A 14,913-nucleotide genomic window follows, 5' to 3' on the forward strand; every position below is an offset into this window, starting at 1 on the left:
AGCGTTTCCGTGTTTTACCTCAATTATCTTGACCTTGCATACCTCAAGCCTCAAGCGAATTTCACGAGAAACCTTCTCCAGTTCAAAAGCCAACTGTTCATGATGGCTGTGTTTCTTGTCACGTGTCCATTTTCAGATCGATGTTGTTAATGTCCCTTATATTGCTTCAGATCCAGGTTTCGCTCACAGGGCTAGAACAGAACTGTCACCAAATACATTTACCAATCTACGTTCATCCTATCGATTGTATTAGCATCATCAACACTTCTCATCAAAATAACTCGAGAGACTTTCATCACAATTTTCTGTGAACAGTTCTACATTAGCTTTGCTGAATGAACCCCATACTTCTTGAAGTGGCTCCTTATTTTCGGCCCTGATTATTAATCTCTCCACGCATGGGAATGGATCCTTCCCACCGACTCTATCTCTCAACAATGTGTGTAGTTCAATTCGATCTCCCATCAGCCTCCTCTGTCCTGATCAAATCCGGGGGAACAGGAAACGTTGGGGCTATGGCGCGGACAGGACAATCCCAATACTCACCTTTCCTGTTAGAACTATTCCATGAGAAAGTTTAGACCACAACTTTGGGCGTGTAGTTGTGGCCGAACACTTAAGGTGTTGGCGTAGAGATCCTTTGGGGCTCCCCCGCCCAGGGTGGGAACCTGCTGGCTATGCTTTCTTCGCTGGCGATTTTAAATGACTTCCTGTTGGTTGCATTATCGCTCAAACTTCACAAAACCCGTCTCAATAAAGACCCGTTTTCTCATCTCTGGGAATTGATTGCCATGCAGGAAACTCGGGTTCTGAACAAACAACGTACCAGACTCACAACGTCAGCTCTGTTTCCCTTTCCACAGATGCTGCTCGACCCGTTGGCTTTCTGCAGTATTCTCTGTGTGTATAAGGCACAAGTGCTGCTTTTCATTCAAGAACTTCAATCCCTGTCCTCTGGTAACTGACTCTGGTCATTGGCAATTGGTTCTTCTGATCATTAAACTGCCCATTCCCACCGCTTCTTCTCCCATCATGACCAATAGCCCCAGGAAATCTCCAGTTATCCCTCTTTGCTCCAAAGCGAACATTCTCCACCTTGGGAATGTCTCCCCAAAATGGAAATTCCTCATCCCTGGACATGAGGCAAGGCGTACAATTGGAAGAGATTTTGGCAATATATTGTCAGTTAGGAAATGGAAAAATGTTCAAATGTTCATGAAGCAAAACACAAATCCCAGTCTCCAGCTTTGTGAACCTTTAGAAACACTTTGGGAAGCGGATTTAGAGGAGAATGAAAGATGACCGGTCCGATTGAGCAGAGACAGTACAGACACCGTCCCCTTGTTGAAGAGGCTGGGAGGTTGACTCTGATGTTCTCGGCACATGAACTGATCTGAGACATTGAAAGAATTGTCGTTCCTGCACATCAGGAATTCAAACCCCTTCTCCCCTGCGAGCCAAGAAGAGAATTCGGGAACAGGCAAAACACTGAAAGGCTGGAAGGGCGCCGGCCCCGGAGTAAGAAAGCTAGTTGCTCGTGACATGGATGTGTCTGCAGACTGTCCCCGGTATCTCCACAACACATCTCCCAGGCTTGATTGTGGAAAAGTAAAACTGATAGACGACAATTGTAATTCTAGGCGGTGGGGGGGGGGGCTGAATTATAAAATCACTACGCGATGGCGCAACTCCAGGCAGCGCCTGTCTCTATGGCGCAATTGGCCAGCGCGTTCGGCTGTTAACCAAAACGTTGGTGGTTCGAGCCCACCCAGGGGGGGTGTGTTCGATGCCCTTCTTTGCCTTTGAAGCTGTGTGCTTTTCATGGGGTCAGGAAAATGTTCCCCAAGCGGAATTCTCCTCCATAAAGGGGTTTCGGAATTGAATTCATGTCTCACGAAAGGGACTGCGTATGCTGAGATGACCAGACCAAAAGAGAAACTCGGCAGGTTTGACAGTACCTGTCGGTGAAAACAGAACTTTGAAATGTTGCCTCTGATTCTCTTTCCACAGATGTTGGCTGACCTGCTGAGTTCCTCCTGCAATTTCTAACTGAAAGTTCATTTGATCTTTTGGGGTGAAACACCGAAATATCTGCAAACACCATTTGCCGATATTTAACCCTTTCGAATCACTGTGAAGTGATTGGATTCAAACAAACTCTGCGATGATTCACTCTTTCTCAGCTCCATAGGCAGACAGGCCTGGGAAGTCAAGCTGTCAGTGTGGTTCTGTATTCGTGGGCCGATTGGTTAATGCGATGGACTTGAAATCCTTTGCGGTTTCCCCACGCAGGTGTGAACCCTTCCGAGTACAAAATGAAAAATGTCGTCGAAAAGAAAGGGAGCTTGCTCCCCGGCTTCTTCTTTAAGATTCAAATCAGCGGAGGGGGAAAAATATTTCGCTCAAATTGGGACTGGTGGGCATCTGCAACCCACTGCCTGTTCGGGTGGAACAAGCAGATTCCCGCAGAGCTTCTTTTGAGGCTCTGAGCAAAGTGTTTGGAAATGAGACTAGAACAGTGAGGTGCTTGAAATCGTGCTCGAAATGAAGCAGGCACCTGAGGACAAGGGTGTTTCCTTTGCCAGTGAAAGATACTGCTTCACCAAGTTGGGCCTGTGGAAGGGAATCAGTGACAGTGATTATCTTTGGCTGTTCACCTTGTGAATGAACCCATTGCTGCGCATGTCCGTGTTAACGTCAGAACTCTGCAGCATGGTGGCGTTAGATACGCACAGGGCCGGGGCGCAATGGATGATGCATCTGACTCCACCTACCTGTTTGAAATGCAGCTCAAAGCTTCTTCACACACACCAATTAATCTTTCTCATTGTCCTGAAGCCGGCATACGGTTTGAATTCCCGATCTGCGGGAATGAGAATCCTTTCACTGTCTCGCGTCAGTAAATGTCCCTGAGAACATCTGAGTCAACTCACAGCGCAGTCAGATGAGGGGAAGCTGAAATAGCCTCACATGCTGCTCACGGGCACATTTTATTCTCCCCAACTCAACGCCTCAACCACTGCCGCTCCTGGGAGTGGAAGAGAAACAATCACCAAAACCCAGTCTAAGCTCTGTGAATCTTCAGAAAATCAGCAAACGTTCATCCCTTCGGATTTTCTATCCTGGGCTGACAGGGATGGGTTTTCTCACTCTTTTGTCGGACATTGCAAGTGGATGTTTTGCAAAAAAGCACCACAATGCAATCTGATTAATCAGGACCTGGATGTTTTCGGTCTTTGAATGTAAGTGTTGTGCTCCAGAACTTTGCTGTTCACAGTTTATGATACTTATCTTCCCAGTCCCCTGTATCACTTGTCGAAAATGTTTAATTTGTGTCTTGTAATCCTTTCACTGTCTGCTAATGAGGATAGCGTTTCTGTGTTTTACCTAAATTATCTTGGCCTTGCATACCTCAAGTCTCAAGCGAATTTCACGAGAAACCTTGTCCAGTTCAAAAGCCAACTGTTAATGATGGCTGTTTCTTGTCACGTGTTCAATTTCAGATCGATGTTGTTAATTTCCCTTATACTCCTTCAGATCCAGGTTTCGCTCACAGGGCTAGAACAGAACTGTCACCAAATACATTTACCAATCTACGTTCATCCTATCGATTGTATTAGCATCATCAACACTTCTCATCCAAATAACTCGAGAGACTTTCATCACAATTTTCTGTGAACAGTTCTACATTAGCTTTGCTGAATGAACCCCAAATTTCTTGAAGTGGCTCCTTATTTTCGGCCCTGATTATTAATCTCTCTACGCATGGGAATGGATCCTTCCTACCCGCTCTGTCTCTCATCAATGTGTTTCGTTCAATTCGATCTCATCTCTCCACAATGAATGTCCCAGGCTTTATTCAGGAAAAGTAAGACTTATAGACAACAAATGTAATTCTCGGCGGTGAGGCTGAATTATGAATTCGCTAATAGCTTCCCCTAAGCAATTGTGCAGCCGGCGCAGTCACATTTCTCTATCGCACCGTTGAGCTGAGCGTTCAGCAGTTTACCGGGAGTTTGGTGATTCAACAAAGGGGTGATGTATTTGCTGCTCTCCCTCCAACTGCGAAGTTGTCTGCTTTTCATGGGGTCAGGCAAACAATTTCCAGAACAGTTGCTTCTCATTCTGTCTCCCTGCTGTCGTTTGTCCCGTGTCCAGGAACCGGGCCCTCTCCAATGGCAGAAAATTTAACCTTCTTGTTTCGAAACTTTTCTCTGACACTTGAGTGACCAGTGACAAGCATTGCCCTCCTCAACAGAGAACAGGAGAAGACCACGCAGACCTCCATGAGTGTGTCATCTCAACTGTGCACATTGGGCCAGTATATCAATGTGAAATATTTATGTTGAGTTTTTTTGGGTAGCAAATGAGAAGGCGAGGTGCAGAACAGAGTACCCTTAGACGGGAAACCTGCAAAAGATGACATTACGTGAATAGGCGAGAATAGGACATGGCGGATTTCAGGCCCTAAAGTCATGGAACTCGATATTGAATACAGGGGCGCTGTGAGGTCTTCAAGTGGAAAATGAGGCTTTGTTCTTCCATCATGAGCTGAGCTTTGCTGGAACACTACTGCATGCCTGATACAGAGATGTTGACCAGGGAACAGGGTGGGATGTTAACGTGGCGGGCAACCAGAAGCTCAGGGCCTTTTTTGCGGGCAGAATCGAGATATTCTGCGAAGCAGTTACCCAGTTTATGCTTCATGCTCCGTTGGGGAAACCACACTGTGAGCAGCGAATGCAGTAGACTAGGTTGTGGCAAATGTACAGGTAAAGTGCTGCTTCACCTGGAAGATATGTTCGAGCCCTTGGACATTCAGGACGGAGCAGGTAAATGGGCAGGTGTTGCACATTCGGCTGTTCCAGGGGAAAGTGCCTTGGGACAATGGGAGGTGGGTGTGGGGTGTTGCGAGTGAAGGAAGAGTGGACCCGAGGTGTAAGCCCTGCCCACTTACCTCCTCTCATATATAAATCCGTGAAGTTGAAAGAACTTTCCATAGAATGATTCAGTACCACGTGACTCACGAACTAATTCATATTCATGTTCCGGGGCCAGCATCATTATTGTGTCACAGCAGCTGCAGGCCATCACCGTGGGCTCGCTCTATGACGTCACGGTGAGACTGGAAGCCCCCGGGACAGTTTATCAAAGAAACCTCCCTGTGGGTCAGGGCAACCCTGCATCGGGAAGCACTGGGATGGTCAACCACTACCAGTTAACATGGGGAACACATCTCCACATTATGCAGCCTCGATGCAAACTTCCCTTCCTTCTACTTAAAGTTCAAGAGCCCTCAAACCGAAATTCCCTCGGTACGTTTGGAATAATTTTTCCAGGTGTTCGCAAAGTATATCTATGAGCACTTTGTTAAGATTTGAATTTTGAGAGTGTTGAAATTTTGTGCTTTTGAGCGAATTCACAGTTCGAAAAAACAGAATGTGGGAATTTCGACAGAGTTTATGTTTGCGCATCGGCGATATGTCTGCGGGTGCGTGATGGGAGCATAACCCAGGCGGGAAACCATCTCTCCTAAACACTCAATATCCTCTTTAGCAGCTTTCCCGTATAGCGGCGCTCTGTTCTGCACTTCGCCTTCTCATCTGCTTCCCAAAACACTTGGACAATGAGATGCAGCTGTTATGGAAACTCTTTGCCGCTTGCAATTCTTAGAGCAATGTCAAATGTATTTCACACTAAGCAAGTCACAGATAGTTCAAGAGGTGGGGCGGGTACGGGCGATGGGGTGCGCCTGGTTTCTAGCTCGTTGGTCTAGGGGTATGAATCTCGCTTTCAGTCTTCTACTCCTCCGACTTGCCAGAGATGCGGTGTATGAGGAATGTCAGCAATGAAGCGAGATTGGAAAATTGGGACTGCCCTCCACGGAGAACAGAAGCCTTGCAAATCATGAGAGGCCGAGACAAAGGAAATAATGTTGTGAAAATGCTCCCACGCTACAAAGGATCCACAACGATTCGGCAGAGTTTAAATGTCAGGAGGCAAAGAAGTAAAAGTGACATTAGGAAGAACGTTTTCGTACAGGGAGTGGGTAGGGTCAGTAAGTCCCTGTCTGACATTCACAAAGAGGAAGACTCAATGGACCCGAAAGGGAATTCGGTGGTCACGTTCAGATGCACAGATTTACACGGAAAAGGCAAGAGAATTATACGAATTGAGTCACACGTTTACTTACGGGGTAGAACCAGCAGAGCGAAGGTGGGCCGCATGGCCTCCGTCTACGCTGTGACACATGTTGTGATTCAGTGTGAGCTGAATATGTCACAAACACGGGCCCAATTTACACAATTGAGGGGAAGAGCTTGTGGAGATTTGAGTTGTTTCCCGCCGGTCTGCTCTGAACTGAATCCTAACACCTCTTCTCTGAAATGGGAATGAGCTGGGGAAGTTGAAACAATTCGAATTCGAATCCCTACAGTGTGGAAACAGGCCCTCCTGCCCAACAAGTCCTTCTCAACCCTCCGAAGAGTAACCCGCCCAGACCCGACATTTACTTCTGACTGATGCGCCCAACCTCCCGACCTCTGGGCACTATGGGGCAGTTTAACATGGTCAGTCCACCTAACCTGCACATCTTTCGACTGTGGAAGGAAACCGGAGCACCGCAGGAAACCCACGCAGACACGGGGGGATTGAACAAACTCTACACAAACAAGCCGCACACGGGTAGGATCGAATTCAGGTCCCGTTATGAGACAGCAGTGTTAACCACTGAGCCACAAAGCCACATCATTTGCGGTCGTATTCATTCCCTGCAATAATTCCCCACTCCGGTTCAGACGTGAATGACAGGACGATCAGCATTTCGAAAGCAGCATCACCACACAGACACAGTTCCCATGATGAGGACACATATCACCGATTGGGAATCATCTCGGAGAGATACAAGTGACAGAGAGTCACATGGGAATGATGGACTGAACGGCTTCAGGCTGCGGCGGAATGACGTCACGCGTTGATGCCGTCCCTCTCCCTGTCTCTGGGACAGAGCGGCTGAGGGAGAAACAATGGCTCATTTTCAACTTCATCTGGGACAGTTGGGGCTCAGATGTTCACTGCTGCCCGTTCGCAGCAAAGAAACAGACGCCCGTGTTAGAAAAGGCCTTCTGCAGGATTGCTGTGTGAAGACGAATTTTGAGCACCGAGCAGGCTGCACACAAATGTACTCATATGAATTTACCTGACGGAACAGTTTCCGGTGTCCATTTCTCTCTGTCCCGCCAGCACAGCATCGTTCTGTCTCTTTGATTACAGACCTTTGTAATGTAGTTAAAACTTGCCCATTTCCTACGCATTAGTGTAACTGACGTCTCCCATCCCAAGTGATTGCAAGAGAGCAGAAGAGCGAAGGGGCTCTGCCCTCCCCCAGAACAGTTTGCAAGTAGAAACAAAATGGTTTAATTATCCGCCAGTGGAGAGAGTCCAGTTACTGGGAACGGGACAAACAGCAGCGTCCTGGGCGCAGGGAGACGGAATGAGAAGCAAATGTTGTGGAATCTCTTTGCTGCTTGCGATTCTTGGAGCAACTCAAACGTATTTCACATTGAGCAAGTCTCAGCTGCTTCAGGGGAGGGCGCTTGGAGCGTCAGGGGTGAGGGCAGCTCACGCCTGGATTGCCCTGTGGCTCGTTGGTCTAGCAGTATGATCCCTATTTCGGGCCTGTTGTTGGGGCAATTTGCGAGAGATGCCGGGTTCGAATCCCGGACAAGCCCTCATTTCTTAAGTTGCCTTCAGGCGCAATTTTCTCAAAAAGCACAAAAATGAAACGAGATCGTACTGTCTGAAGTCGGGATGAAGTCGAGCTCCCATGACAGCGAACATGGTAAAATGGAACACTTGCTCAAAGTGAAAACAAGCATTGCACGTAGTTCGCCCGCGCATTCCTACTCTAAATGAATCCTCCAGCTGCATTATTGCTCAATTGTGAGCGTGAAATTTCAGGAAGCGGGGAAGTGAAGTGATTGCAGACAGCGCTGAACAGGTTGATGTTAATGGTGCCGTGTCTGAGGATTGTCAGCAATGCAGGTAGATTGGAAAGTTGGGACAGTTCTCCTTGGAGAACAGTAGGTTGAAAGTTGGCCTGATTGACGTTTTTCAAGTCATGAGGGTCTAGACACAGGAATAATGTAGTGCAAATGCTCCCACGCCTGAAAGGATCGACAACGATTCAGCAGAGTTTTAAAATCACGAGGAAAAGAAGTAAAAGTGACATTAGGAAGAACGTTTTCGTACAGGGAGTGATCAGGGTCAGTAGGTGACGCAAACTTCAAACAATTATGTTCCTGAATCCATAGGACAGACGGATGGGAGTGGAAGACAAGAAGAAAGAGAGACATAGAGTGAGCGAGAAAAGGGAGAAAAGTCAGAAAAACACAAGTTAAGGAAGAACATAGAGAGACTGAGGAAGGGATACAATTCCAGTGGGTCCCAGCTTTCTCTGTGGTTTCATACACTCCCTCTCATCCATGAGAGACAGGCCCTGCTCCTAGAATATACGTCAGTCTGGCTGGTTCAGGAACGGTGTGGGGGTGATGGACGGTGGTTAATCGATCAAAACTGACACTGAGACTCTAACAGTACCCACACTCATACACACACACACACACACTCACAAACACACCCACACACACACAAATCCTTTGATACTCACCTCCTGCTCCATCCACATGGCAAAGGGAAGTATGGCTGACTGGACTTGCTTTAAATACCTTCAAGTCTATGACTTAAAGACCCTTCTGTGCCGAAACCCAGCTCTTCTACCGAGAGTATACCTCCCCCAGGGATGGAGCATTACAAGTTGTGAGTTGAGAGGAAGCGGGGGTGGTGTGAGAGAAAGCAGCAGCTCAATAGTTTAGTCCAAACTATCTGTCCGTCTGCCCCTCTGCTCCTTCTCCCACCTCCTCATCTCACACACAGATTACAGACTTAAAATCCACACAGAGACAAAGCTGCAGTTTCAAACCACCAGCAGCCACAACACACTTTCATTTAGACAACAAAACACAGGCTTCTGCACCCAAAGGACTCAAATTTATTTCACAAGGAAATAAGGATTTTCACACAGCTGAACACAACAATGTCTGAGTATATCTCTGGACATGTTTGTACAAGTCAGTGATTCTGTGTCTCAGTCTGACCGTATTGCACTTCCATCTCTGTGTTAATGTCTGTTTTTCTGTGTTGATATGACTATCTCTGCAAGCAATGGGACACAGATTATGTCGGAGGGAAGTTTGAGTGTGTCTGTCTGTGTATGAATGACAAACTCTGCAGTGGCACACATTGTCCCGGAAGCGTGTGTCTGAAAGTTTCTTTATAGCTGTCTGTGAATCTGATTTTGTGCCTGTGAGTGTTGGTGTGTGCCCAGTTCTGCCTGCAATGGGACAAACTTTGATTCATCACTTTTATAATTCATTCTTTCAAAGTCAGAGTTTCTCTCTCTTTCTAAGAAGTGCAATGCCGGCTTCTGCTGGCCTAACCATGTGACATCACAAGCGCCACATTTCTCTGTTCCACTGCATCTGTTTCCTGGTCCTCCTGCGGCGGGGGAGAGGGGGTGGAGATCCATCAGAATTTTACTGAGAACAGCAGCAGCAGCACACAGCTGCCTGAGTCTGGTGTGAACTCAGAAGGTGGGATGACTGAGTAAATCCTTTCCCAGAAAAGCAGCAGGTAACAGCTTCTTACCAGCGTGTATTCGTTGGGGTTTCAGAAGGTTTTTTTGAATGGACAAATCGTTTCCCACATACAGAGAAGGGAATGCCCTCTCCCCAGTGTGAACGGACTCATGTATCAGCATTTCATGTCTGTGTTTAAAGCTTTTCTCTCAATGTGAGCATTTCAAAGGTCTCTCAGTGTGAACCAGTTGGTGTGCCTAGAGGCTGATAACAGAGAATGCCTTGTTACACTCAGGGCAGATGAATAACCTCTCCCCACTGAGTGCATTCTTGTTTCTCAAGGACGGGTGATTGATTGAATCCCTTCCCACAAACAGTAGGTGAATGACTTATCTCCAGTGTGACTGCATCAATGAATTTCCAGCATGTATAGACATTTGTATCCCTTCCCATAGTTTGTACATTTCCATGATGTCTGTGGTGTAGATCATGTCTCTCCATATTGGATGATCAGCTGATTCCTCACTCAGACACAGGACAGGGTTCATAGACTGAAAGAATCCTTACTGTCCACAAGTCCACACCAACCCTCTGGGGATAAAGACATCCAGACCTATTCTCCTACCCCATTACTGAACATTTACCCTTGACAATACACCTAACCTACACATCTCTGAAAACAATGTGCAATTTTACATGGTCCATTCACCTAACCTGCCCATCTTTGAATTGGGAGAAGAAACCGGAGTACCCAGACGGAGCTGACGCAGACCCAGGGAGAATGTGCAAACTCCACAGATAGAGTCGGCTGAGGCTGGGATTGAGCCACTGTGGCGATAGAATCTCTCCCTGCTGTGAACAGTGGGATGCTATTCAATCTGTGGAACTGGTGCAGGACTTGTCCATTTGTCACTGGGTACACTGATGTTTGCAAACTTTTCCCACAGACAAACATTGACAATCCAATGGATTTCAAATCCTGATGAGATGACTCACTCTAGGATCCAGATAAGATATTTGCTTGGAATTCTCGCTGATAAATGTGACTGTGATTCTCTGTAAAACAAACAAATCAGGAAAAATAGAGATTGAAAAATCGTGCTGTTTAAGATACGAAAAGGAGTTAAGAATCATAAAAACCTTATAGTGTAGAAGCAGGCCGTTTCAATACACACCCATCCTCTGAAGAACATCCCACACAGACCCACCCCATATTCCTGCATTCCCCATGGCTTACCCACCCAGCCTGCACATCCCTGCACATTATGGGCAATTTCGCACGGCAAACCCACCTAACCCATATATCATTGAATTATGGGAGGAAACAGGAGCACCGAGAGGAAACCACACAGACATATGAAGAAAGTGCAAACTCCACGCAGTCACCCGAGTCTGGAATCAAACTCATGGAGTTCTTTGAATCCAGCAATTTATGTGAAAGTAACTCAAATACTCACCGTGAAACATTACTGGACTGTCATGAAAAACTCAACTAGCTGACAAATGCCCTTCGGGGGAAGGGCGTGTTCTGGCCCTACACAAGACTCAGCCCTCAATGAGAGTAGAGATAGTGAGAGCAGTGGGATACTGACAGACAGTTTCCTCCATCTCCATCACAGGAATAACTGACAGATCCTCACTTCAAAAAGATCAAGATCAGAGTGTATGAAGAATCATCATCTATAAACTCCGCTCTCAGACACATACTGTCCTCCTGTAGATACATATATTTGTTTCTTTCGAGAGAGGGAGAGACAGAGAGAGAGAATTGCAGCTCACTGACCTTCAAGAACCAGCCGCTCCGAAGCCTCTCGTTCTCAGTGCAGGAGAGACAAACGTTCCTCTTGGTTTGAGATTGCTGTGGGGAAATTCTTCCACTCTAACCCGGTGTAAAAGAATTTCCCAGAGTTCAGTACTAACTCGAATACAAACACTTCCCAGCAGGTTGTTCCTAAACACATCCAGTCCCTCCCTCCAGCTCTGTCTCTCACTTTTCAACTCCACCAACTCAGACACCCGCACTGCGCACGCTCCATAAACAACTCATCGCTGCCTTTTGTTCACTCTGATTGGCTCGGTGTCCCGCCAATTCCAGAATGTCGTCACGAGCTGCCCCACTTTCTATTGGGCAGGACATGCGGTCAGTCACACAAGAGATGAAGCATAAAAGAGATATGTGTTCATCTCTGAGCCGGCGTGTGTTTATTGTCCATCCCTCGTTGACTGGAGGACGGTGAGGAGTCAACCACAATGGAGTCACATGTAAGTCTAACCGGAGAAAGGTGACCCCAATGGTATCTTACAATAATTAACAGTCCAGATTTTTAATGACTTAACGGAACACCCCTATCTGGCCTGGTGAGATTTGAACCCCTCTCACAGAACATTAAACAGGGTAAGCAGAACTACACCAGTTACATTGAGACAAAACCACTGTCTCCTGAGATCGGAATTTCCAGCTTTGGTCAACAAGAGGACACAATGTTTCAGGGAAACCAGAAGTATGTATTCAGAATTTCCATCATGAACTGACAGGAATAACTTGTGTAAAACTTCCTCACAGGATTTTGGAGTGAAGATTTACATATGAAAAGAAGAATCATAATCCATAAATCTGTGTGTGCGTAAGAATAATACTTTTTGTTACGTCATGGATATCAAACCCTGTTAATTAAACTGACCGCCCAGAAAAACTCATCTTGCCTCATAATCTGTTAAAATGTGAGTGACAGAATTCCTAAATTCCACTATTTAAAGAAAATATTTTTCTAACTCTAATAGTGAACGCTAATCAAAACCTATTCACAAATCCAACACCCCTTTCTTTAACTACTTACTATCTGACCCCAACTCGACACGACTTAATATGGTATTCTAATAACATATTTATTAAACGTTACATTAACTTAATCTCAAGGCCACACAGTCTCCTCTTCATTGATGTTTTCACCTTTCTAGCTGCTGATCTTCCTGGGTGCTCTTCTTTTTACTTTATGTTTCACGTGAACAGGTACCTTTGATGGAGAGTGTTTCAATTTCTCTGAGAGCAAGGTATTAGATCAGCAGTTGCTCTCCCACTAACTTTCAAAATGACGGGTTTATATTCACCCATAGGACACATTAAATTCTTATTTGATTGATTTCCAGGGACCAAAACAATAAAATTCAAATCTCAGTGTCTTCTGGTATCCTGGGCATAGCTTAAATTAATTAAATTTGAATTGTTGTCAAAACATCAAACCGAACACAGGTATCCATTTAACAGCCAATTGCGACATTTGAAACAGCCCGACCTTTTCCTAACAGCTGTGGCTGTACTTTAAGTTGAGAAAAGCACTCTCTATCTTAAACTGACAATACATGCTTTCGACTTCATAACATTGCATTGATTACTTGTCCGGGACGAACACGAAGACTCCAACACCATGATGCAACCATGTAAATGTAGAGACTATGGGAAGAGTTTGGAGTTACCCGGTCTAGCTGGAAATTGATTGATACAGTCACACTGGAAATAAGCTTTTGCCTGCTCTACATGTGGAAAGGGATTCACGGTGTATTCCAGCTTCCAGAAAAATTTGCTTATCACACTGAGGAGATACCGTTTAGCTGAACCTACTGTGGAAAGTATTTCACACAATCAGTCAACCTCACTGCACACCAACGAGTTCACACTGGGGACAGGCTGTTTCTGTGCCCTGTATGTGGGAAGGAATTTGCCGGACATCAAACTTGTTGCAACATCAGCGAGTTGACACTGGAGATAAATTATTTACTTGCTCAGAGTTTGCAAAGGGATTCGGATAGTCCCACAACCTGCTGATACATCAACACATTCATTCTGGTGACAGTGTGTAAAAGAATTCACTTCTGCCGACACATCAATGAGTTCACACTAGGGAGCGATCATTCACTTGCTCCGAGTATAATACAAACTGCATTCAGTTTTCTCAGCTCGTCAGTGCAGTTACAACATTGGCATCTACCCAACAATCTGGAAATTTGCCAGATTGCCTGTGCACAAGTAGCAGTACACATCCAACTCAGGATTAATCGTCCTATCAGTATACTCTCGATTATCGATAAAGCTATGTAACATATCGAATAACATCCTCTCAGTACCACCAGTCTCACTCAGGTACTGACCTCATTCTAGCCTTGGTTAAAACATGGACAGAAAAGCTTAATCCTAGAGGTGAGGTGAGATTGACAGCCCTTGACCTCAAGGCTGCATTCGACCCAGTGTGGCATCAAGGTGCTTTGATTAGATTCCAGGATGTAATTTACTACTGCGTACATTATTCTCAATATAAATCACAACGATGCTCTTGATTAGGTTCCAGTCTGTAATTCATTCCCGAGTATGTTATTCTATATACAAACTATCCTGAACCCCTGAATTAGATTATAGCCTGTCTGTTATACTGGATGTAATCATCCTGAATCCCTCGATCAAATTTTCGTCTGTAGATCACTTCTGATTGTGTTATTCTGTCAATTAACAAACCCTATCTCTTGATTAGATTCCAGTCTATTAAACCCTCCTTGAATCTAGCTACCTTTCAGAAAATTTCCATGTTTATTAATTTTTAACTTTGTTCAGCGACCAATCTATAATCTCTCTCTAATGTAAAATCACGGTCTTCCTTGGCATATATTTTACCCAATATGGCATGCGAATATGATCGCACACCATTCTTTATGCAAGAGTCCCACGAGCACGCGCAGTGCGCGCTTACAGGCACATGGGCTGGAGTTGGGAACATGCGCACTGATGGTCCGGAAGCCGGAAGGGAGAATGATGTCAATTTCGATCCAACACTGACAGTGATGGTTCCGAGAAACTCGTCTCACAGATTAGATTAGATTACCTACAGTGCGGAAACAGGCTATTCGGCCCAACACCACCCCTCGGAAGAGCAACCCACACAGAACAATTCCCCTACATTTACCCCTGGCTAATCCACCTAACACAATGGGCAATTTAGCATGGCCAATTCACCTAACCTGCACAGTTTTGGATTGTGGGAGGAAACCGGAGCACCCGGAGAAAACCCACGCAGATACGGAGAGAAAGTGCAAACTCCACACAGACAGTTGCCCGAGGCGGGAACCACCGCCCGAGCCACCGTGCAGCCCTAATGGGCGGGGGGCATTTACAAGCTTTTCCTCGTGTAATGTTTGAATGTTTGACTGGAGTCATGTGGTGAGTCTTTCTGACATCTGTCTCATTCACATGACAATTTTGGTGGTTTGTAGTTTACTGCGACTGTTTAGC

Source organism: Chiloscyllium punctatum, chromosome 36 (assembly GCF_047496795.1).
Source record: "Chiloscyllium punctatum isolate Juve2018m chromosome 36, sChiPun1.3, whole genome shotgun sequence".
Lineage (NCBI taxonomy): Eukaryota > Metazoa > Chordata > Chondrichthyes > Orectolobiformes > Hemiscylliidae > Chiloscyllium > Chiloscyllium punctatum.